This window comes from Pseudophryne corroboree, chromosome 4 (genome assembly GCF_028390025.1).
Source record: "Pseudophryne corroboree isolate aPseCor3 chromosome 4, aPseCor3.hap2, whole genome shotgun sequence".
NCBI classification, from domain to species: Eukaryota; Metazoa; Chordata; class Amphibia; order Anura; family Myobatrachidae; genus Pseudophryne; species Pseudophryne corroboree.
The window spans coordinates 658,189,517-658,212,845 of NC_086447.1; the positions used below are offsets into that span (position 1 = coordinate 658,189,517).

Genomic DNA, 23,329 nt, shown 5'->3' on the forward strand with positions numbered 1-23,329 from the left:
GTCTCTGCCAGTTCACTTTGGGTATTATTCCTGAGAACCCTGAGGAACTGAGAAATAGGGAGTCCATCCTTCAATGCTAACCAGAAATCACAGATGAAATCGTTGGGGGGGATATATAGAGATATATATATATATATATATATATATAGAGATCTATATAGAGATATAGATATAGATATAGATATATAGATTAGATATAGATATATAGAGATATATATATATATAGATATATAGAGATATATATATATATATATATATATATATATATATATATATATAGAGATATGTAGAGATAGATATATAGATATATATTTATACATATATATATATATATATATATATATATATATATATATGTGTGTGTGTATATATATAATGTGTGTGTGTGTCCAGGAAATGAACCCGCACTCTAGTGCTGGTAAATGGAGTGAATGAAGGGTGCCCTCAGCAAATATGGTGATACAAAAGAGAATAGAAGGCTGCGGCACTCCAGTTTGCAGAAAAACAAATATTGTATTGGTTTAAAGAATCATAACAGCAACAGTGATGGCGACGTTTCGGTACTCACAGGTACCGTTTTCAAGCTACATACTGCTGAAAGGAGAAAAACAGAATGAACCAGAATAACATTACTTTACTTACTTAAATACCCCCCGCCGCTGTGGGAAGCCGGGTGACAACCGCGTCCCGCATGGTGTCCGTCCATAGCGGCTGCCTGCCGATGACGTCATGCCGCTCGGCGCCAAGGTGATCCAGGAGAACGTAAGACGTTGCCTGGCAACTAGACGCTGCGGACAGAGATCTCTCCCCGGCCCCCCGGCGGGGGGTATTTAAGTAAGTAAAGTAATGTTATTCTGGTTCATTCTGTTTTTCTCCTTTCAGCAGTATGTAGCTCGAAAACGATACCTGTGAGTACCGAAACGTCGCCATCACTGCCTTCTATTCTCATATATATATATATATATATATATATATATATATATCTTCAAGACCCTGCTGAGGGTCTCCAATAGAGGGCACTCACCAATCCATTTCAAAGATAAAGTTTTATTTAGACCATTGAAGTCATCACATACATGTCGACGTTTCGGCTTCGCATAGCCTTTTTCAAGACCACCACAGGAGACATCTGTTCAGCACGCCAGAGAGCAGTATACTGACATATGCCTCCCGGGCTCCCTTATATGGCACAAACCCAATCACCTTAATGATTTAATTACCTGATTACCGGAAGCAGCCCTGTCCCAGTGTTAAATATAATCACTGGAGCAGGTAACTATATAAGACATAAATAACAACCAATACTGATGTACTACAATACAGGGCTTTATTAAATACCTGTACTGAATAGACAGACATATCACATACTTACAGCACTTGCCTTTAATATGTAATACTCGCGGTGTGACCGGAAGCGCATCACATGCGCTCCTCTGGTCACCGCTGTGCGTTCCACTCACATTGACCGGAAGCGCGTCATATGCGCTCCACCGGTAAACACTGTGCGTTCCATCAGTACTTCCGCCTAGACACACATCGTGTGTCTCATAGGGGAAAAATTTGAACATAGTCCTAATCTCCATGTTTTAAGCTTATAGTTATACTCATTAACCATAGTCTGACACATTAGACCCGCCATCACATAGGCTGCGGTCTCATAGAATAGCTATATATAGGAGCCCGGAAGACGATGCACACATTGTCCCTTTAGGAGTATATACATACAAATATACCAGTGCATCAGAAAACCTGTCATGCTGATGCACAATAGTAAATACCTACATAGAAGAAAGAACAAAAAACGACAAAACAACAAAAAATCTTTAAAATTGCATAGGGAAAAAACATTACTGTTTCTCTATCGTCCTAGTGGATGCTGGGGTTCCTGAAAGGACCATGGGGAATAGCGGCTCCGCAGGAGACAGGGCACAAAAAGTAAAGCTTTAGGATCAGGTGGTGTGCACTGGCTCCTCCCCCTATGACCCTCCTCCAAGCCTCAGTTAGATTTTTGTGCCCGGCCGAGAAGGGTGCAATCTAGGTGGCTCTCCTAAAGAGCTGCTTAGAAAAGTTTAGCTTAGGTTTTTTATTTTACAGTGAGTCCTGCTGGCAACAGGATCACTGCAACGAGGGACTTAGGGGAGAAGAAGTGAACTCACCTGCGTGCAGGATGGATCTGCTTCTTTGGCTACTGGACATTAGCTCCAGAGGGACGATCACAGGTACAGCCTGGATGGTCACCGGAGCCTCGCCGCCGGCCCCCTTGCAGATGCTGAAACAAGAAGAAGGTCCAGAATCGGCGGCATGAAGACTCCTCAGTCTTCTTAAGGTAGCGCACAGCACTGCAGCTGTGCGCCATTTCCTCTCAGCACACTTCACACGGCAGTCACTGAGGGTGCAGGGCGCTGGGAGGGGGGCGCCCTGAGAGGCAATGAAAACCTATTTTTGGCTAAGAATACCTCACATATAGCCTCCGGGGGCTATATGGAGATATTTAACCCCTGCCAGAATCCGTTAAGAGCGGGAGACGAGGCCGCCGAAAAAGGGGCGGGGCCTATCTCCTCAGCACACAGCGCCATTTTCCCTCACAGAAAGGCTGGAGGGAAGGCTCCCAGGCTCTCCCCTGCACTGCACTACAGAAACAGGGTTAAAACAGAGAGGGGGGGGCACTAATTTGGCGTTAGAAATATATAAAAAAGATGCAATAAGGGAAAACACTTATATAAGGTTGTCCCTATATAATTATAGCGTTTTTGGTGTGTGCTGGCAAACTCTCCCTCTGTCTCTCCAAAGGGCTAGTAGGTCCTGTCCTCTATCAGAGCATTCCCTGTGTGTGTGCTGTGTGTCGGTACGTGTGTGTCGACATGTATGAGGACGATGTTGGTGAGGAGGCGGAGCAATTGCCTGTAATGGTGATGTCACTCTCTAGGGAGTCGACACCGGAATGGATGGCTTATTTAGGGAATTACGTGATAATGTCAACACGCGCCAAGGTCGGTTGACGACATGAGACGGCCGACAAACAATTAGCGCCCGTTTACTTTAGTCGGTCGACACAGACACAGACAGGGACACTGAATCCAGTGTCGACGGTGAATAAACAAACGTATTCCTTATTAGGGCCACACGTTAAGGGCAATGAAGGAGGTGTTACATATTTCTGATACTACAAGTACCACAAAAGAGGGTATTATGTGGGATGTGAAAAAACTACCGTAGTTTTTCCTGAATCAGATAAATTAAATGAAGTGTGTGATGATGCGTGGGTTCCCCCCGATAGAAAATATGGGCGGTATACCCTTTCCCGCCAGAAGTTAGGGCGCGTTGGGAAACACCCCTTAGGGTGGATAAGGCGCTCACACGCTTATCAGAACAAGTGGCGGTACCGTCTATAGATAGGGCCGTCCTCAAGGAGCCAGCTGACAGGAGGCTGGAAAATATCATAAAAAGTATATACACACATACTGGTGTTATACTGCGACCAGCGATCGCCTCAGCCTGGATGTGTAGAGCTGGGGTGGCTTGGTCGGATTCCCTGACTAAAAATATTGATACCCTTGACAGGGACAGTATTTTATTGACTATAGAGCATTTAAGGATGCATTTCTATATATGCGAGATGCACAGAGGGATATTTGCACTCTGGCATCAAGAGTAAGTGCGATGTCCATATCTGCCAGAAGATGTTTATGGACACGACAGTGGTCAGGTGATGCAGATTCCAAACGGCACAAAGGTGTATTGCCGTATAAAGGAAGAGGAGTTATTTGGGGTCGGTCCATCGGACCTGGTGGCCACGGCAACTGCTGGAAAATCCACCGTTTTTACCCTAAGTCACATCTCTGCAGAAAAAGACACCGTCTTTTCAGCTTCAGTCCTTTCGTCCCTATAAGAGTCATATCTGCCCAGGGATAGAGGAAAGGGAAGAAGACTGCAGCAGGCAGCCCATTCCCAGGAACAGAAGCGTTCCACCGCTTCTGACAAGCTCTCAGCATGACGCTGAGACCGTACAGGACCCCTGGATCCTACAAGTAGTATCCCAGGGGTACAGATTGGAATGTCGAGACGTTTCCCCTGCGCAGGCTCCTGAAGTCTGCTTTACCAAGGTCTCCCTCCGACAAGGAGGCAGTATGGGAAACAATTCACGAGCTGTATTCCCAGCAGGTGATAATTAAATTACCCCTCCTACAACAAGAAAAGGGGTATTATTCCACACTATATTGTGGTACTGAAGCCAGAAGGCTAGGTGAGACCTAGTCTAAATCTAAAAAAAATTGAACACTTACAAAGGTTCAAATCAAGATGGAGTCACTCAGAGCAGTGATAACGAACCGGGAAGAAGGGGACTATATGGTGTCCCGAGACATCAGGGATGCTTACCTCCATGTCCCAAATTTGCCCTTATCACTAAGGGTACCTCAGGTTCGTGGTACAGAACTGTCACTATCGGTTTCAGACGCTGCCGTTTGGATTGTCCACGGCACCCCAGGTCTTTACCAAGGTAATGGCCGAAATGATGGTTCTTCTTCGAAGAAAAGGCGTCTTAATTATCCCTTACTTGGACGATCTCCTGATAAGGGCAAAGTCCAGGGAACAGTTGGAGGTCGGAGTAGTACTATCTCGGATACGGTTACAACAGCAGGGGTGGATTCTAAATATTCCAAAATCGCAGCTGATCCCGACAACAAGTCTCCTGTGCTTAGGGATGATTCTGGACACAGTCCAGAAAAAGGTGTTTCTCCCGGAAGAGAAAGCCAGGGAGTTATCCGAGCTAGTCAGGAACCTCCTAAAATCAGTGCATCATTGCACAAGGGCCATGGTAAAAAAATGGTGACTTCCTTCGAAGCAATTCCAGTCGGCAGATTTCATGCAAGAACTTTTCAGTGGGATCTGCTGGACAAATGGTCCGGATCGCATCTTCAGATGCATCAGCGGATAACCCTATATCCAAGGACAAGGGTGTCTCTCCTGTGGTGGTTACAGAGTGCTCATCTTCTAGAGGGCCGCAGATTCGGCATTCAGTTTTGGATGTTGGTGACCACGGAGGCCAGCCCGAGAGGCTGGGGAGCAGTCACACAAGGAAAAAATTTCCAGGGAGTGTGATCAAGTCTGGAGACTTTTCTCCACATAAATATAGCTAAGGGTAAATTTATAATGCTCTAAGCTTAGCAAGACCTCTGCTTCAAGGTCAGCCGGTATTGATCCAGTGGGATAAAACATCACGACAGTCGCCCACGTAAATAGACAGGGCGGCACAAGAAGCAGGAGGGCAGTGGCAAAAACTGCAAGGACTTTTCGCTGGGCGGAAAATCATGTGATAGCACTGTCAGCAGTGTTTCATTCCGGGAATGGAAACTGGGAAGCAGACTTCCTCAGTAGGCACGACCTCCACCCGGCAGAGTGGGAACTTCATGGGGAAGTTTTCCACATGATTGTAAACCGTTGGGAATTACCAAAGGTGGACATGATGGCGTCCCGTCTGAACAAAAAACGGGACAGGTATTGCGCCAGGTTAAGAGACCCTCAGGCAATAGCTGTGGACGTTCTGGTAACACCGTGGGTGTACCAGTCGGTGTATGTGTTCCATCCTCTGCTTTTCATACCTAAGGTACTGAGAATTATAAGACGTAGAGGAGCAAGAACTATACTCATGGCTCCGGATTGGCCAAGAAGGACTTGGTACCCGGAACTTCAAGAGATGCTCACAGAGGACTTATGGCCTCTGCCGCTAAGAAGGGACTTGTTTCAGCAAGTACCATGTCTGTTCCAAGACTTACCGCAGCTGCGTTTGACGGCATGGCGGTGGAACGCCGGATCCTAAGGGAAAAGGCATTCAGGAAGAGGTCATTCCTACCCTGGTCAAAGCCAGAAAGGAGGTGACCGCACAACATTATCACCACATGTGGCGAAAATATGTTGCGTGGTGGTGAGGCCAGGAAGGCCCCACGAAGAAATTTCAACTCGGTCGATTCCTGCATTTCCTGCAAACAGGAGTGTCTATGGGCCTCAAATTGGGGTCCATTAAGGTTCAAATTTCGGCCCTGTCGATTTTTCTTCCAGAAAGAATTGGCTTCAGTTCCTGAAGTCCAGAAGTTTGTCAAGGGAGTATTGCATATACAACCCCCTTTTGTGCCTCCAGTGGCACTGTGGGATCTCAACGTAGTTCTGGGATTCCTCAAAACACATTGGTTTAAAACCAGTCAAATCTGTGGATTTGAAGCATCTCACATGAAAAGTGAACTTGCTCTTGGACCTGGCCTGGACCAGGCGAGTGTCAAATTGGTGGTTTTTTTCTCAAAAAAGCCCATATCTGTTTGTCCATTCGGACAGGGCAGAGCTGCGGACTCGTCCCCAGTTCTCTCCCTAAGGTGGTGTCAGTGTTTCACCTGAACCAGCTTATTGTGGTGTCTTGCGCCTACTAGGGACTTGGAGGACTCCAAGTTGCTAGATGTGGTCAGGGCCCTGAAAATATAGGTTCCAGGACGGCTGGAGTCAGGAAAACTGACTTGCTGTTATCCTGTATGCACCCAACAAACTGGGTGCTCTTGCTTCTAAGCAGACTTTTGCTAGTTGGATGTGTAATACAATTCAGCTTGCACATTCTGTGGCAGGCCTGCCACAGCCAAAATATGTAAATGCCCATTCCACAAGGAAGGTGGGCTCATCTTGGGCGGCTGCCCGAGGGGTCTCGGCTTTACAACTTTGCCGAGCGGCTATTTAGTCAGGGGCAAACACGTTTGTAAAATCCTACAAATTTGATACCCTGGCTAAGGAGGACCTGGAGTTCTCTCATTCGGTGCTGCAGAGTCATCCGCACTCTCCCGCCCGTTTGGGAGCTTTGGTATAATCCCCATGGTCCTTTCAGGAACCCCAGCATCCACTAGGACGATAGAGAAAATAAGAATTTACTTACCGATAATTCTATTTCTCGGAGTCCGTAGTGGATGCTGGGCGCCCATCCCAAGTGCGGATTATCTGCATTACTTGTACATAGTTACAAAAATCGGGTTATTATTTGTTGTGAGCCATCTTTTCAGAGGCTCCGCTGTTATCATACTGTTAACTGGGTTCAGATCACAGGTTGTACAGTGTGATTGGTGTGGCTGGTATGAGTCTTACCCGGGATTCATAAATCCTTCCTTATTGTGTACGCTCGTCCGGGCACAGTATCCTAACTGAGGCTTGGAGGAGGGTCATAGGGGGAGGAGCCAGTGCACACCACCTGATCCTAAAGCTTTACTTTTTGTGCCCTGTCTCCTGCGGAGCCGCTATTCCCCATGGTCCTTTCAGGAACCCCAGCATCCACTACGGACTCCGAGAAATAGAATTATCGGTAAGTAAATTCTTATTTTCTAGTTACTCAATTATTTAAAAATTGACACTTCTTGCTCAGACTATATCAGGATCGAAAACGATCCCCGTCTAATGTATGAATATCTTTAGTGGATTGTTTTCATTGAGTCCACGAGGTGTGATGGTGTCCAGTCTGTATATCCATTGTGACTCAAGTTTTTTTAGCGCTAGGACCCTATCACCACCTTGTCAATTCCGGTACCTGATCGATGATCATACAACCTAGAGTCGAAACCTGATGATTATGAAGAAGAAAATGTTTGGCTACAGGTTTATCAGTTGCATTTGTCTGGATCGCAGCTCTGATTGAGTAACGGTGGTTTGCCATTCTATCCCTGAATGGTCTACTCGTCATACCCGTATAATAGAGACCACACGGGCATATTATCACATAGATGACGAAGGCACTCATACAGGATAGGTTATAACGGATACGAATTTTCGTACCGTTGTGTGGATGCCGGAATTCCTTACCACTCAACATCGAATTACAGGTGGTACAGCCTTTGCACTTGAAACAGCCCGTCCTGCCAGACCTTAGCCAGTACGTTGGCGCATGTGTCGGCTGCATAGTTGGACGCATCAGCAATTGACGTAAGTTGGGTCCCCTCCGGTATGCACTCATTGGAGGTTTGGTACCACCGAGACCAAGCTGGGGGTCAGTCGTCAGTAATGGCCAATGCTGACCATAGATGTTTCTTGCTGTACATGAGGTCTCATCATATGTACTAACATGTACAATTCGATTGTCCTTCTTTGATTTCGCAACTTTATCAATCGGATGTTTAAAGCGATGACGTGCTTTTTTGATGCATCTATCTATTCAATGTTGTAAGTGAGTACCCTCTCTGGAGAAACCTGGATTTCATCTCCTCTATTTGTATTTCAGCAAGTTCATCTGTGGAGTTTATCCTCAGTACACGCAGGAATTGGGATATTGGCAAGCTTTCCTTGAGCATAGGTGGATGCTGGCTTGTAGCCTGTAAGATGGTATTGCGATCCGTTGCCTTGCGGTATAACGTAGTATCCAGCTTCATACCATTCCGCCATAACGTCACATCCAGGAAGGTTATTGTAGTTAGATCAATCGTATAAGTGAATCTGATGGGTCCCTCAATGCCATTAAGATTATCAATCATAGCTACCAGCTCGTCCCTGGTACCTGACCAGAGCAAAAAGATATCGTCGATAAACCTCATATATCTTAACAATCTATGTCCATATTGTGAAAATATATATTTACGCTCATAGTCCGCCATGTATAAATTAGCGTAAACTGGCGTAAGGTTGGAACCCATGGCTGTCCCTTGTGTTTGAGCATAATAGTCTGCACCATACATGAAATAAATCTTATTGAGTTGGTCCTCAAAAAAAAATTATCAGAAATTCTATAGGTGGTTTTATATGTTGAGTCTCCACAAGTTGTTTTCTGATTGCATCAATACCATCATGGTGTGGGATTACTGTGTATAATGATTGTACATCGAGGGTCACGAGCCATACATCAGAACCCGGTAATTCAATATCTCTGACCTTAGAGAGGAAGTCAGTGGTATTACGTATATAACTCATTGTATTACACACTAGAGGCTGTAAGAATTGATCAACATAAATAGCCAGTGGTTGTAAAAGGGACCCCTTTGCCGATACAATCGGCCGACCTGGAGGATTGTCCAATCGTTTGTGGACTTTCGGCAGTGTATACAGTATTGGTACAACAGGATATTCCACCTTAAGGTATTCCGCTACCGAATCAATCCATCCTCCCTGAAGGCCTAGATCAATGACCTCATCGATAATTTTTTTTTATACATCTGAGTCGGGTCAGTTTTTAATTTGACATATGTGAGTTTATCAGCCAATTGGTATCTGATCTCTCTATCATATTGGCTCCAATCTTGGATAACCACCGCCCCGCCTTTATCCGCGGGGCGTATCACAATATTTTTGTTATCTTTAAGGCCCTTGGGTGGCTGGAGGGGGGGGGGGGGAGACCCCTTGATTGAAGGGGTCCCCACTCCTCCAGGGTACCCCGGCCAGGGGTGACTAGTTGGGGTTTTAATGGCACGGCCGCAGGGACCGATATCAGTGTCCCCCGGCTGTGGCATTATCTCCTTAGCTAGTGGAGCCCGGTGCTGGTTCAAAAAATACGGGGACCCCTACGCTATTTGTCCCCCGTATTTTTGGCACCAGGACCGGACGCAGAGCCCGATGCTGGTTCTAAAAATAAGGGGTTTCCCTTGTAATTTCCCCACCCCGTATTTTTACAACCAGGACTGGCTCAAAGAGCCCGAGGCTGGTTATGCTTAGGAGGGGGTCCCCACGCATTTTTTTTTCTGATTTTTAACCCATTCCATAAAAAGAAAAAAATATTTCTCTAATGTCCTAGTGGATGCTGGGGACTCCGTAAGGACCATGGGGAATAGACGGGCTCCGCAGGAGACATGGGCACTTTAAGAAAGAATTTAGATTATGGTGTGCTCTGGCTCCTCCCTCTATGTCCCTTCTCCAGACCTCAGTTTGAGACTGTGCCCAGACGAGCTGGGTGCTGTTCAGTGAGCTCTCCTGAGCTTGCTGTGAGAAAGTATTTTGTTAGGTTTTTTATTTTCAGGGAGCTCTACTGGCAACAGACTCCCTGCATCGTGGGACAGAGGGGAGAGAAGCAGCCCTACTCTCTGAAGCTAGGTCCTGCTTCTTAGGCTACTGGACACCATTAGCTCCAGAGGGATCGTACACAGGATCTCACCCTCATCGTCCGATCCCAGAGCTGCGCCGCCGTCCCCCTCGCAGAGCTGGAAGACAGAAGCCGGGTGAGTATGAGAAGCAAGAAGACTTCGAAATCTGCAGCAGAAGACTCCGGTCTTCACTGAGGTAACGCACAGCACTGCAGCTGTGCGCCATTGCTCCCACACACCTCACATACTCCGGTCACTGTAAGGGTAAAGGGCGCAGGGGGGGCGCCCTGGGCAGCATATGGACCTCTTTTGTCAAAAGTACACATATATACAGTTGGGCACTGTATATATGTATGAGCCCCCGCCAAGAAAATGTATATTTAAGCGGGACAGAAGCCCGCCGTCGAGAGGGTGGGGCTTCTTCCTCAGCACTCACCAGCGCCATGTTTTTTTCTCCACAGCACCGCTAAGAGGAAGCTCCCCAGCCTCTCTCCTGCAGATACACGGTAGAAGAGGGTAAAAAGAGAGGGGGGGCACATAATTAGGCGCAAAAATCAATATAAATAGCAGCTACTGGGTTAACATTAAGTTACTGTGATATTCCTGGGTTAATAGCGCTGGGGTGTGTGCTGGCATACTCTCTCTCTGTCTCTCCAAAGGGCCTTGTGGGGGAATTGTCTTCAGATGAGCATTCCCTGAGTGTGTGGTGTGTCGGTACGTGTGTGTCGACATGTCTGAAAAAGGCTCCCCTAAGGAGGAGATGGAGCAAATGTGTGTGTGAGGGGTGTCTCCGTCGACAACGCCGACACCTGTTTGGATATGTGTAAGTGCAAAGGTGAATTTATTGCACAAAAGATTAGAGAACAGACAGGGAATCTACCCATGTCTGTCCCTATGTTGCAGAGACCTTCAGAGTCTCTCAATGCTCACTATCCAAAATAATAGACACTGATATCGACACGTAGTCTGACTCCAGTGTCGACTACGATAATGCAAAGTTACAGCCAAAATGGCAGGAAAGTATTCAATATATGATTATTGTAATAAAAAATGTTTTGCATATCACTGATGACTCGTCTTTCCCTGACACAAGGGTACACATGTTTAAGGGGAAGAAAGCTGAGGTAAATTTCCCTCCTCTCATGAAGAAAAAGAGTGGGAATCTCCAGACAAGAGACTGCAGTTTCCCACAAAGAATTCTCAGGGAGTATCCTTTCCGTACTAGGGCCAGGATACGATGGGAATCTTCCCCTAGGGTGTCACGTTTGCCCAAAAGGTAGCGCTGACTTAACAGCTATCCTTAGGGATCCTGCAGATAGCATGCAGTAAAAGTACTTTGAAGTCCATTTACACACATTCTGTCTGGTACACTACTCAGACCGGCGATTGTGTCGGCATGGGTTTATAGCGCTGTAGCAGCGTGGACAGATACCTTATCAGCAGAGATTGAGACCCTAGTATGTGTGTGTGTGTATATATATGTATGTATATATATAACATGCCCAAAGAGACATTAGTCTACTTGGTTCTAGAGTCAACGTTATGTCGATTTCTGCTTGACGTGTCCTGTGGAACATGCAATGGACAGGTGATGCCGACTTAAGAGGCATATGGAAGGTTTACCTTACAAGGCTGAGGATTGTGTGGGGAAGGGATCTCGGACCTGGTCTCCACAGCTATAGCTGGTAATTCTGATCTTTTGCCTTATATTCCAGCACAGCCTAGGAAAGCACGACATTATCAAATGCAGTACTTTAAATCACAAAGAAACAAGAAAGTCCGAGGTGCGTCCTTTCTTGCCAGAGGCAGGGGCAGAGGAAAGAAGCTGCACAACACAGCTAGTTTCCAGGAACAGAAGTCCTCCTCGGCCTCTACAAAATCCACCGCATGTCGCTGGGGCTCCACAGGCGGAGCTAGGCCCGGTGGGGGCACGTCTTCGAAATTTCAGCCACAAGTGGGTTCACTCCCTGTTGGATCCCTGGGCAATAGATATTGTGTCTCAGGGATACAAGCTGGACTTCGAGGAGATGCCCCCTCACCGACGGCCCTGCCGGCTTCCCGCCACGAGAGGGAAATAGTGTTAACTGCAATTCACAAATTGTATCTTCAACAGGTGGTGGTCAAGGTTCCCCTCCTTCAACAAGGAGGGGGTTATTATTCGACCATGTTGTAGTCCCGAAACCGGACGGTTCGGTCAGACCCATATTGAATTTAAAATCCCTCAACATATACCTGAAAGGGTTCAAGTTCATGATGGAATCGCTGAGAGCGGTCGTCGCAAGCCTGGAAGGGGGGTATTTTATGGTGTCTCTGGACATAAAGGAGGCATACCTTCATGTCCCCATTTATCCACCTCATCAGGCGTACCTCAGATTTGTGGTACAAGATTGTCATTACCAATTTCAGACGTTGCCGTTTGGTCTCTCCACGGCACCGAGAATATTTAGCAAGGTAATGGCGGAAATGATGGTACTCCTGCGGAAGCAAGGGGTCGCAATTATCCCATACTTGGACGATCTCCTCATAAAAGCGGGATCAAGAGAGCAGTTGCTGATCAGCGTAGCACTTTCTCTGGAAGTGTAACGGCAACACGGCTGGAGTCTAAATATTCCAAAGTCGCAGTTGGTTCCTATGACTGACTCGTCTGCCTTTCCTAGGCATGATTCTAGACACAGACCAGAAAAGGGTTTATCTCCCGATAGAGAGAGCTCAGGAGCTCATGACACTGGTCAGGAACCTGTTAAAACCAAAACAGGTGTCAGTGCATCACTGCACTCGAGTCCTGGGAAAGATGGTGGCATCATACGAGGCCATTCCCTTCGGCAGGTTCCATGCGAGGACCTTTCAATGGGACTTACTGAACAAGTGGTCCGGATCACATCTTCAGATGCATCGGTTAATCACCCTATCCCCCAGGGCTGGGGTGTCTCTCCTGTGGTGGCTGCAGAGTGCTCACCTTCTCGAGGGCCGCAGATTCGGCATTCAGGACTGGGTCCTGGTGACCACGGATGCAAGCCTCCGAGGGTGGGGAGCAGTCACACAGGGAAGAAATTTCCAAGGTCTGTGGTCAAGTCAGGAGACTTGCCTTCACATCAACATCCTGGAACTAAGGGCCATATACAACGCCCTACGTCAAGCGGAGACCCTGCTTCGCGACCAACTGGTTCTGATTCAGTCAGAAGCCACCAGAATTCTTCGCTGGGCGGAGAATCACGTAAGCGCACTGTCAGCAGTGCTTATCCCGGGAGTGGACAACTGGGAAGCAGACTTCCTCAGCAGGCACGACCTCCACCCGGGAGAGTGGGGACTTCATCAAGAAGTCTTTACGCAGATTGCAAGTCGGTGGGAACTGCCACAGGTGGACATGATGGCATCCCGCCTCAACAAAAAGACACAGAGATATTGCGCCAGGTCAAGAGACCCTCAGGCGATAGCTGTGGACGCACTGGTGACACCGTGGGTGTTCCAGTCGGTCTATGTATTTCCTCCTCTTCCTCTCATACCCAAGGTGCTGAGAATCATAATAAAAAGAGGAGTGAGAACAATACTCATTGTTCCGGATTGGCCAAGAAGGACTTGGTATCCAGATCTGCAAGATATGCTCACAGAGGACCCGTGGCCTCTTCCTCTAAGACGGGACTTGTTGCAACAGGGGCCCTGTCTGTTCCAAGACTTACCGCGGCTGCGTTTGACGGCATGGTGGTTGAACGCCGGATCCTAGCAGAGAAAGGCATTCCGGATGAGGTTATTCCTACGCTGATAATGGCTAGGAAGGACGCGACAGCTCAACATTATCACCGTATATGGCGAAAATATGTTGCTTGGTGTGAGGCCAGGAATGCCCCTATGGAGGAATTCCAGCTGGGCCGTTTCCTTCACTTCCTACAGTCAGGAGTGACTTTGGGCCTAAAATTGGGTTCCATTAAGGCCCAGATTTCGGCCCTATCCATTTTCTTTCAAAAAGAGCTGGCTTCTCTACCTGAAGTTCAGACGTTTGTAAAGGGAGTTCTGCATATTTAGCCCCCTTTTGTGCCTCCAGTGGCACCTGGGGATCTTAACGTGGTGTTGAGTTTCCTGAAATCACACTGATTTGAACCAATCAAAACGGTGGAATTGAAATATCTCACGTGGAAGGTGGTCATGCTACTAGCCTTGGCTTCGGCTAGGCGTGTGTCAGAATTGGCGGCTTTGTCACATAAAAGCCCCTATCTGGTTTTCCATGCGGATAGAGCAGAATTGCGGACCCGTCCACAATTCCTGCCGAAAGTGGTTTCATCTTTTCATACAAACCAACCTATTATGGTGCCTGTGGCTACTACTGACTTGGAGGATTCAGAGTTGCTTGATGTGGTCAGGGCTTTGAAGGATTATGTAGCCAGAACGGCTAGGGTCAGGAAAACAGAGTCTTTGTTATCCTGTATGCTTCCAACAGGCTTGGTGCTCCTGCTTCAAAGCAAACTATTGCTCGCTGGATCTGTAACACGATTCAGCAGGCTCATTCTGCGGCTGGATTGCCGCTGCCAAAATCAGTTAAGGCCCATTCCACTAGGAAGGTGGGCTCTTCTTGGGCGGCTGCCAGAGGGGTCTCGGCATTACAGCTGTGCCGAGCGGCTACTTGGTCAGGTTCAAACACTTTTGCAAAGTTCTATAAGTTTGATACCCTGGCCGAGGAGGACCTTGTGTTTGCTCAATCGGTGCTGCAGAGTCATCCGCACTCTCCCGCCCGTTTGGGAGCTTTGGTATAATCCCCATGGTCCTTACGGAGTCCCCAGCATCCACTAGGATGTTAGAGAAAATAAGATTTTACTTACCGGTTAATCTATTTCTCGTAGTCCGTAGTGGATGCTGGGCGCCCGTCCCAAGTGCGGACTTCTTCTGCAATACTTGTATATAGTTATTGCTGCAATAAGGGTTATGTTATAGTTGCATCAGGGTTGAACTGATGCTCTGTTATTCATACTGTTGACTGGGTAAGTTTATCACAAGTTATACGGTGTGATTGGTGTGGCTGGTATGTATCTTGCCCTGGATTACCAAAATCCTTAACTTGTACGGTCAGCTCTTCCGGGCACAGTTTCTCTAACTGAGGTCTGGAGGAGGGACATAGAGGGAGGAGCCAGAGCACACCAGAATCTAAATTCTTTCTTAAAGTGCCCATGTCTCCTGCGGAGCCCGTCTATTCCCCATGGTCCTTCCGGAGTCCCCAGCATCCACTTCGGACTACGAGAAATAGATTTACCGGTAAGTAAAATCTTATTTATTTATTTTTTATGTAAGAAGGAGGCATCTGTATTTCCACACTTTGTACAGCTGGAGGATCCTCTAGGAGAGGCATGGGTGCACCCCAACAAGCAGTTTTTGGTTTCAAAAAGCATTTCTAAATTTGATCCTTTCCTAGCTGTGAACAAGGCTAAATAGGAGTCTCCTCCTCCAGATAACGCGTACATGCTGTAGCTCATTGGTGAAGTCCACTACCCTTCCTATGCTAAATACAGCCTCACTTAAGGATCTCTCAGATAGAAAACTAGAAAACTGCCTTAGGTCAAGTGTTGCTAGTGCAACAGTACGCCTCGGTCCTTGAGTCTGCATGGGTGGCTAAGGACTTGGGAAACTGGGTGGGTACCCTGGAAGAGTCCCGTGGTCTAGTACTAGCAACATGTAGCTGGTATCCATAGTTGCCCATATCAAGGAAGCGGGAATTTAGCTTGGAAAGGCTGCTGTTAACGCAGGTATTATCTCCTTCAAGGTATCTGCATCAGCAGTCGTAGCCTAGATTCTGTTTGGCTCTGTACTTCGTGCATTGATGTGGACTCAAAGAATGCACTCAAGGCATTCCCCTTCTCTGGTGAAGTTTTGTTTGGGCCGGAACTCGACAGATTGTGGCTATGGCACCAACATCTAAAACGGATTTTCGTTCTTTCTGCGACAGACAGGTCGCAAAGTTATACCTTTCGCTCCTTTTGTCCACTAGGCAATAGCCAAGGGTCCGTCCTCTGGTTTCTAAGTCTCCTCTGCTAAGTGCTCCAAGTCCAGAGGTAGACAGGCCTGACCTACTTGCTGTCCAACTCCCAAGCTGGCAGAAAAGCCTGCTGTTTAACGGAGTGAGCCTCCACCTGGGACCTCCCAGTGTGGGAGGCTGTCTTCTGCTTTTCTCCAATTTATGGATGTTGACAACGTCTTCAGACGCCAGGTAAAAGGCATTGAGTGCCAGGGTAATGCTGTAACCTTCAGTGAATGTGCTCCAGTACATGTTTTAATTTTTTCCACAGGCCTTCCAGTGGATCCATGAAAAGCAGGAGCTCTGTTGGAGTCCATCTGTTATCTACTGGCTTCCCAAGTAATTATTCAAGTTCCTCCGTCTCGGAGAGGTACAGGTTTCTGTACCAACCTGTTTCTAGTTCAGAAGTTGGATGGCTATTTCGCCCTATCCTCAACCTTAAGTTGCTTAACAGGTTCCTCCGATTTTTCTCTAGCATCCATAAGGGATATTGGAGGAATCCAGTACGATGGGGTATAGACGGGGTCCAAAGGAGCTGGTGCACTTTAAATTTCTACTACTGGGTGTGCTGGCTCCTCCCCTTCCACAGGCAGTTTAGAAAAAAGTGCCCTCAGGAGAGGATGCACATTACTGCAGCTCCAGAGAGGTTTTTTTTCTTCAGTTTATTTTTAAATCCTTATTTTCAGTATGCTGCACCGTGGTAGTTAGGTGGGGTACGGTCACCGGCCTTGCGAGGTGTCCAAGCCGCTTCCCCACTGCAGGGCCACCGTCCTGAGAGGTGGTTGTACAGCAGGGCACTGCGCCTTTACGGTCACAAACGCAGCACGCCCCTAACGATAGCCTGAAGGTGACTTCAGTGGTGATTACAAACTGTGGGCCCCGCTAGGGGTGTCCCCCAGTTCATGGTGCAGCAGAACGTGGGCGCGACATACGGGACCCTCCTGGGGGGGACCCGCTATAGCCCCGTGTACACTGGCACACGGTTGTGAAAACAGGTATTTATATTATGTTTCTATTACGTCCTTGAGGATAGTGGGGTCCACATTAGTACCATGGGGTATAGACGGGTTCACTAGGAGCCACTGGAACTTTTAAGAGTTTGAGAGTGTGGGCTGGCTCCTCCCTCTATGCCCCTCTTACCAGATTCAGTTTAGAAAATGTGCCCGGAGGAGCCGGTCACAGCTAGGGGAGCTCCATAGGAGTTTTTCTAGTTTTGTTGTTTTTTTATTAGTTAGGCACAGGGAGGCTGCTGGCAACAGGGGGGGAGTGGTGTCCAACCCTGAGAGGTTAATGGCCACTATCTCCGCTGACAGGACACTGAGCTCCTGAGGGTGATGATCGTTAGCCGACCCAGGCGACCGCTCACTCCCGTAGCATGCCGCCACCCCCTAACAGAGCCAGAAGATTCCAGTGGCAAGTGAGTCACCGACCCCACAGCAAGCGGGGAGCTGGTGTAAAGATGGCAGCACCAAGGTGGGAGCACAGTACTAACTGCGCTCCGGAGGCTCAGCGGTACACTGTGCGGCGCTATGAGGGGCGCCCTGAGCCAGCGCCTATACCATACACTGGTCACCAGGCTGTCAGGGACCTCGGTAACGCTGCCAGCATAATTCCTCAGGCCAGTATAAAGATGTGAAGAGCGGTAAGCAGCGCCATGTTCAAGGGCGGAGTTTCTCAGAGCGGAGCATTCAGCGACATTTCCCTTCCTGCAGATCTAGTACAGAGACGCTGACAGGGAGAGCTGTCCAACTCCAGCTATCCTGTGCGGTACCAGGGGGTGGTAGAAGGGGGGGGGGGGAGGCTGTGAAATTACTGTGTAGTCTATTAAGGTACACAGTCAGTGCTAGGTAGTTGTATTTTATATTTACCTATGGTAGCGCTGTGTGTGTGTGTGTTGGCTCCAAGCTCTCTATTTCTCTGTGGCATGCTTGGGAGGAAAACTGTGTCTGACATTTTCCGGTGAGTGTATGCTTTCTCACATAGCCATGTCTAGGGACTCTGTGTCTTATGCTGCAGAGGATATTTCTTCCCCAGAGGAATCCATTCTATGTACACAGGAATGTAATGTCTTGTCCTCTGTTAAGGGAATGATCTCTCGGATCTCTACTAGGGTAGCTCATACTGAGACTGAAACTCAGGCTCTAAAGAAGTCTATGGAAGTTTGGTCAGGTTCTGTTCCTATTCCTTCAAACTCCCCTAGCATATACCCACAGAAACGTGCACTTGCCCAGATGAAGCAAAATGACACTGATACCGACTCTGACACGGCTCACGGTGATGGGGATGTGCTTCGGGGGATGGCATCCCTGGCTAAGGGGGTGCAGCTCATGATTGAGGCCATTAGAGATGTGTTAAACATTACTGACACAGCACCTGAGCAGGTTGAGGAGGCTTACTTCACAGATAATAAGAGAGCCTCGCTAACCTTTCCTGCATCTAAGGAATTAATTGTTTTATTCGAAAAGTCCTGGGAAACTCCAGAGAAAAAAATTCCAGATCCCCAAGAGGGTTCTGGTTGCTTTTCCTTTCCGTGAGGCGGATAGAAAAAGATGGCAAAAACCACCCATAGTTGACACCTGTCTCCAGACTGTCAAAGGTGGTTTTACCTGTTCCTGGATTTACCACGTTAAAAGAACCGGCTGTTCATAAAATTGACACTACGTTCAGATCCATATACACTGCTTCAGGGGGGGCGTTAAGGCCTACTATTGCCTCTGCATGGATCTCAAAAGCTATAGTAAAATGGTCAGGCACGTTACTAAAAGACTTAGATACAATGGATAGAACTGACATTGAACTGTTTTTACGTAACATACAGGATTCTGCGGGGTTCATGGTGGAATCCATGAAAGACCTGGGTACGCAAGGATATCTTCCATGTCGGTCTCGGCTCGCAGGGGACTCTGGCTACTCCAATAGTCGACAGATGCGGAATCCAGGAGAAGTGTGGAGAACCTACCCTACACAGGTCAGGCTCTATTTGGGGAAGTGCTGGATGCGTGGATTTCCATGGCAACCGCGGGTAAGTCGCCTTTTCTTCCCTCAGCTACACCTTCTGCGAAGAAAGCCTTTTCGTCAGCCGCATTGCAGTCCTTTCGGACCACTAAGACAAAAAAGTCCAAGCACCCTAACACTTTCTTTAGAGGTGGGCGTGCAAAATCCAAAAAGCCTGCACCCTCCCAGGACCAGAAGCCTGCTTCTGGTTCCTTAAAATCCTCAGCATGACGGTGGACTGCACAGCCTGGAGGACGGTCTGGTGGGTGCGAGGCTCAGACGTTTCAGTCACGTCTGGGTATCGTCCGGCCTGGACCCCTGGGTACAGGATATTGTATCCCAGGGGTACAGACTGGAGTTTCAAGAACTCCTGCCTCACCGATTCTTCAAATCAGGCTTGATAGCTTTACTGACAGGACTGTCCTACAGGAAGCCATTCAAAAATTGGAAAGGTCAGCGGTCATTGTTACAGTTCCACCACAAATGCAAAACACAGGTTACTATTTGAACCTTTTCATGGTACCGAAACCAGATGATTTTGAACTTGAAATCGTTAAACCCTTATCTGAGGTAGTTCAAGTTCAAAATGGAGTCTCTGAGAGCGGTGATCTCAGGTCTAGATGAGGAGGAGTTTCTGATATCAAGGATGCGTACCTCCACATTCCGATTTGTCCGCCGCACCAGGATTTTCTCAGGTTTGCACTGTTCGATAGTCACTATCCGTTTCAGGCACTGTAAATCGGTCTCTCCAAGGCACCGAGGGTGTTCACCAAGGTGATGGCAGAGATGGTTCTCCTCTGCAGACAGGGAGTGAACATAATCCCAAATGTGGACGATCTGCTGATAAAGGCATCGACCAGGGAGACGTTGTTGCAGTCCATTCCTCTCACGACTCGTCTGCTCAGGGAACATAGTTGGATCCTGAGCCTTCTAAAGTCACATTTGAAGCCGACAAAGATTCTTTCCTGGGGATGATCCTCGACACGGAAGTGCAGAGGGTGTTTCTACCGGAGAAAAAGCGTTGGTTATTCAAACAATGGTCCGGGATGTCCTGAAGCCAGCCCGGGTATCTGTTCATCGGTGCATTCACCTTATGCGGCTCTAAACTACGGACGATTTCATGCTCAATCCTTCCAACTGGATCTCCTAGACAAGTGGTCGGGGTCTCATCTACATATGCACCTGAGGATACGACTGTCGCCGAAAGCAAGGATTTCACTCCTCTGGTGGCTGCAAATGTCTCACCTTCTGGAGGGCCGCAGGTTCGGGATTCAGGGCTGGATCCTTCTAACCACGGACGCAAGTCTCAGTGGTTGGGGCGCAGTCACTTGGGGAAACCTTCTAAGGAAGGTGGTTAAGTCTGGAATCCATTCTTCCAATAAACATTCTGGAACTAAGAGCCGTCAACAACGGTCTTCTCCAAGGGCACATCTTCTGCGAGATCGAGCCATTCAAGTAGAGTCGGATAATGTAACGACTGTGGCCTACATCAACCGACAGGGCGGAACGAAGAGCAGTGCTGCAATGTCAGAGGTAACCAGAATCATCCTCTGGGCTGAAAAACATGCGTTGGTGCTGTCGCCAATTTTCATTCCGGGAGTGGACAACTGGGAAGCGGACTTCCTCAGCAGACACGGTCTCCATCCAGGAGAGTGGGGTCTCCATCCAGAGGTGTTCACAGAAGTGACACATCTTTGGGGGGGGTTCCCCAGATAGTCATGATGGCCTCGACCCGCAAGCAGTGGCAGTGGACGCTCTGGTGTCTCCGTGGGTGTTCCAATCGGTGTACATGTTTCCTCCACTTTCACTCATTCCAAGGATTCTAAAGCTCATAAGGAGAACAAGAGTTCAGGCAATACTCATTGCTCCGGACTGGCCAGAAGGGCTTGGTACACATCTTCTGGGTCTACTGCTGGAATATCCAAGGCCTCTTCCTCTTCGGGAGGACCTGTTACAACAGGGGCCGTTCGCTTAACAAGACTTAACACGGCTACGTTTGACGGCATGGAGGTTGAACGCCAGATATTGGCTCGGAAAGGCATTCCGAACAAGGTTATTCCTACCCTGATACAGGCTAGGAAAGGAGTAACGTCTAAACATTACCATCGCATTTGGTAAAAGTATGTATCTTGGTGTGAATCCAAGAAGTTTCCTACGGTGGAGTTTCAACTGGGAAGGTTTCTCCTCTTCCTGCAAGCAGGTGTGGATATGGGCCTGAGGTTGGGATCCGTAAAGGTCCAGATTTCGGCCTTATCCATTTTCTTCCAAAAACAGCTGGCTTCCCTCCATGAGGTTCAGACTTTTTTTAAAGGGGTTCTGCACATCCAGCCCCCCTTTTTGCCGCCTACGGCATCCTGGGATCCTAACGTAGTGTTACAGTTCCTCCACTCGGATTGGTTCGAGCCTCTACAGGAGGTTGAAGTCAAGTTTCTCACATGGAAGGCTGTCACTTTGTTGGCCTTGGCTTCTGCTCGATGTGTTTCGGAGTTGGGCTTTGTCTTGTAAAAGCCCCTATTTTATCTTCCATGAAGGTAGAGCTGAGCCTTGGATGCGTCAGCAATTCCTTCCAAAGGTTGTGTTGGCTTTTCATATCAACCAACCTATTGTGGTGCCAGTTGCTACTGACTCCTCACTTCCGTCAAAGTCCTTTGATGTTGTAAGGGCTCTGAAAATCTATGTGAAGAGTCGTGCTCGTCACAGAAAATCAGACTTTGTCCTGTTTGATCCCAGGAAACTTGGGTGTCTTCTTCTAAGTAGACGATCTCTCGCCGGATCTGGTTCACTATCCAACATGCATATTCTACGGCAGGATTGTCGTGTCCAAAATCTGTTAAGGCCCACTCTACTCGTAAGGTGGGTTCTTCCTGGGTGGCTGCCCGGGGTGTCTCTGCTTTGCAGTTTTGCTGAGTGGCTACTTGGTCTGGGTCAAACATGTTTGCTAAGTTTTACAAGCTCGATACTTTGGCCTCTGAGGACCTTAAATTTGGTCAATCAGTTCTGCAGGAGCCTCCGCGCTCTCCCTCCACTTCTGGGAGCGTCTGTTCATTCCCATGGTACTAATATGGACCCCAGCATCATCTAGGACGTAAGAGAAAATAGGATTTTAATTACCTACCGGTAAATCCTTTTCTCGTAGTCCGTAGAGGATGCTGGGCGCCCACCCAGCGCTTCTTGATTCTGCAGTGGTTACTTCTAGGCCCTACACACTCGTCGATCTGACTGAAATATATGAATGATCTCGTTCATTAATGAACGATATACCGTTCATATCTTTCAGTGTGGAGGCTCAAGCGATGCGTGGCCCAGCGCTAGTTCATCGCTGGTGCCCCGTCGACTGTGCATGCAGGCCAATATGGACGATCTCGTCCATATTTGCCTGCGCTTCTATGGTGACGGGGAGAGTAAAGGAACTTCACTCCCCCCCCGTCACTGCCCCCCTGGGTCGGCCGTATCCGCCGTTGGGCAGCTCTGCGGCCGATCGATAAATGTGTAGGGCCCATTAGTTCAGTACTGCTTAGTTCTTGGTTAAGTACTGTTTTGTTACTTGGTTAAGTAATCTTGTTCAGCCGTTGCTGAGTTTTCAAGCTGGTTAGCTTGGTTTGTCTTGTATGTGTGAGCTGGTGTTAATCTTGCCGCTATCTGTGTGAAATTATTCTTTCAAAGTTGTCAGTCTCCTCACGCACAGTTTCCAGACTGAGTCTGGTAAGAGGGGCATAGAGGGAGGAGCCAACCCACACACTCAAACTCTTAAAGTGCCAATGGCTCATAATAGACCCATCTATACCCATGGTACTAATGTGGGCCCCAGCATCCTCTACGGACTATAAGAAAAGGATTTACCGGTAGGTTATTAAAATCCTACTTTTCTCCTGAAGGCAGGAAAAACTGTGAAGATTCCCCGGCTGTTGACGTCTGTCTCACGCCTGTCTAAAGAGGTGGTGTTACCGGTCCCTGGCTCCTCGGCTTTGAAGGACCCTGGAGATAGAAAACTAGAAGACTACACTGAAGTCTATTCCACAGCAGCTGGTATATCACAAAGACCTGTGCTAGTGGGTTGCTGGTTGACACATGTCATTCACACCTGGGCGGGCCAGTTCAAGAGAGCCTCACGGGGGATATGTCTCTGGTGAGTATGGTTCCTCTGACACATACATCAAACACATTCAGGATACTGCACACGTCCTATTCGACTCTATAAAAGAGATAGGCACTATTAATGTAATTACTACTGCCATGACCGTGTCGGTGCGCAGAGCTTTATGGCTGCGCCAGTGGATAGCGGACGCAGATTCCAAGCGTAATGTGGTGTGAT

At 48.0% G+C, this 23,329-nt stretch overlaps 1 protein-coding gene across 5 annotated transcripts in view; it reads left to right on the forward strand.

The window, feature by feature from the left end:
- LOC134910124 (protein Mis18-alpha-like) overlaps window positions 1-23,329 on the forward strand; it is a 294,627-nt gene that overhangs the window by 134,127 nt on the left and 137,171 nt on the right. The window lies entirely within an intron of this gene.